Genomic DNA, 2,513 nt, shown 5'->3' with positions numbered 1-2,513 from the left:
AGCAGTAGCTCACCACTGCCCTCTTCTGGCATTTTTTCCAACTTCTCGGGGATTTCCTGGTGGTGTCCTATCCAAATACAAAGCAGGCCCAATCCTGCCTAAGCTTTCCATCATTGGCCATGCAGGGTGACACCTGTATAGAGGCAGTTAAACTGACCGTCAGACTGGCAACCCGGTGGAGCTGCTCCTCCCAAGATCGATCTGAGATAGAAGTCCCAGGTCCACTTCAGTAGTCCCAGAGTTGGCTGGGGACGATGAGAGCTGTAGTCAGACACCTCCAGAGGCAAGGGATTGGGGAGGGGTCCTGCAGGAGAGAGCCCCACGGGCCTTCCCTTTCTTCCAGAATCACAGAGAGGGGCCCTCCCAGGAAACTCGGAAAGTGGGTTTTCAGGAACGGAGTTACGTGTCTGATGCTGCCCTGCTGGAACTCCACCGTGAGCTCTGCTCTCTCCCAGCCCATCCGGGGGTGGCTGAAAGCCCAAGGGCTGCACTCATTTTGGGAGGGGAGAAGCAATACTCCAACGGCTGAATGGGTTTGGGGAGGAGAATTCAGACGCCAGCCAGCCCTTTCTCCACCAAAGCCACAAACTTCGGGGGCTGAAGCATTTCCCGCAAGGACACAAAGCCTTCTAGCCTTGGGAACCAACTTCCACTTTGGGAAGTCAGCAGGAGCCCACCTGGCAAATCCTCTGAAGGAAAAAGGCATCACGGGGCTCATCCGGGATTTGAACCCGGGACCTCTCGCACCCTAAGCAAGAATCATACCCCTAGACCAACGAGCCAGCTGCTGAGGTGGCTTTCCAGATGTTCTTTTCTTGTCAAGAGGCATCCCTGCCAAGTTTGGAAAAGTGGAAGGTCCCATGTTACTCGCCTCCTGCATGCACAGGATGTTGCCTAGTCTGGCAATGAAATGTCTGCAAGAAACCCACGAGGCTCAGAGAGCACCAAGGACTCCACAGTATGCGATTTAAAATTATAAATTGCCCTGGCCATTCAACAGAAAAGCAGCACATACCTCAAACAAGCAAGTAAGTGAACACTACCGTTCTAAAGGATCACTCAGGCTACAGGGATGGGCACAAAAATGGATCATGCAGTTCAGCTAAGCGGACAGGCCGTCCTCGACTTACAAAGGCAGCAGGAGGGTGCTGGGATGGCCGGAACTCAAGGAAGCACTGTCTGTTCAGCGCCATCGTGGATTAACTGTTGTCTCCTGTTACTGCACACCCATCAGCATCGGGGATTGTTGCGCTGGGCTCAACACCAGTTCCCACGACCCAGAGCCTTCGCGTTCGTCCCTTCCGGAGGCCACATTTGAACAGGCAGTTACTACTAAATGTTGTTATACCATAAACATCCATAATTCTGTAAGAATGTCCCAAAAGAGCAAAAAAGAATCTTAAGTTCCTATAATGATATTGTTTCTATTGTTCCTGGACACAAACTTATGAGTATTACTAAATACCATCTTATAAATATTTAGATAAATTGCAATGGATGTTTAAAGACAGTGCAACTAATTATTATCATTAGCTGAATGTTACATATAACACTCTTCAATAATTAACCAAATAATATTCCCTCCCCTCCCCCCCAAAAAGAGAAAGAAATTAATGTTTTATGGCTCATTACAGATGCAATCCTACACATGCAAATCTAGGAGTGAGTCTCATGGAAGTGAATGGGACTTTTCAACAGGTACGCACAGTACAGGATAGGTCTTTGGAACTCCCCCTGGCCAGGCAGACAAGCAAACAGACGTTTATATGCGTTTCGGGTGAGAGTTTCCTGACATTCAAGCAGTTCTCCTTACAGTTAACCAAGAATATTGTTATTGTCCCTGATTCATATCAAACCTTCTGATTTTTACAGACTTCAAACAGCTACAACGGACCTCCAGGAGGACGGACCCGGGGGCACCCCGTCTCGGTCCTCAGGGATGGCTGGGAGCATCCACTGGAGGCCTCCGGGACTTCAAGGACCGACAGGCTCAGCCATCCGCCTCAGGCCTGGGGAGGAGCAGGGAGGGGAAGACCTGCGTGGAACCTGCTCGCTCTGGAAGCTGCTCGGGGCACAGATGGCTTCGCGCGTCTGCGGCATCTGTGGTGGGGAAGACCTTTGCCTGGCTTCAAGGCTCCCTGGACAGCCTCCTGTTGTTGGACTGGAACCTGCCGGAGGCCATTGCTGACTGCATCTTGCATTTCTTCTTCTGACAGGAAGGGAGTCGTGGCATTATCAGCAACCTTGCTTGGTGGAGACCGGTTTGCCTGCAGACGTTTCGTGACCCGGTGAGGTGAGGCCATCAGGCCAGGGAGGGCGGGGTCTGCCCCCTGCTTGTGTGCAGTCACCTGCCAGTGGGGGTGGGCTTCCTCCTGGGCAGTTCTTTGACAAGGGCCCTGTTTTCTGCCTGACCGTTTGTCTGGCGCTGGACCCTGCTGACCTGAGCGCTGGCTGCTGGGGAGGGGTTCTGTGTTCCAGTCTCTCCACTTCCTTCTCAGGTCCTTGGAACAGTG

At 52.0% G+C, this 2,513-nt stretch overlaps 1 non-coding gene across 1 annotated transcript; it reads right to left on the bottom strand.

The window, feature by feature from the left end:
• Nucleotides 1-710: 710 nt before the first annotated feature.
• Nucleotides 711-782, bottom strand: TRNAP-AGG (transfer RNA proline (anticodon AGG)). Its single transcript has one exon. It is a non-coding gene; the product is annotated as a tRNA-Pro (tRNA).
• Nucleotides 783-2,513: the final 1,731 nt, after the last annotated feature.

Source organism: Candoia aspera, chromosome 7 (genome assembly GCF_035149785.1).
Source record: "Candoia aspera isolate rCanAsp1 chromosome 7, rCanAsp1.hap2, whole genome shotgun sequence".
Taxonomy (NCBI): domain Eukaryota; kingdom Metazoa; phylum Chordata; class Lepidosauria; order Squamata; family Boidae; genus Candoia; species Candoia aspera.
Note: the sequence above shows the minus strand (reverse complement) of the source record. Positions and strands in the feature narration are given on the sequence as shown.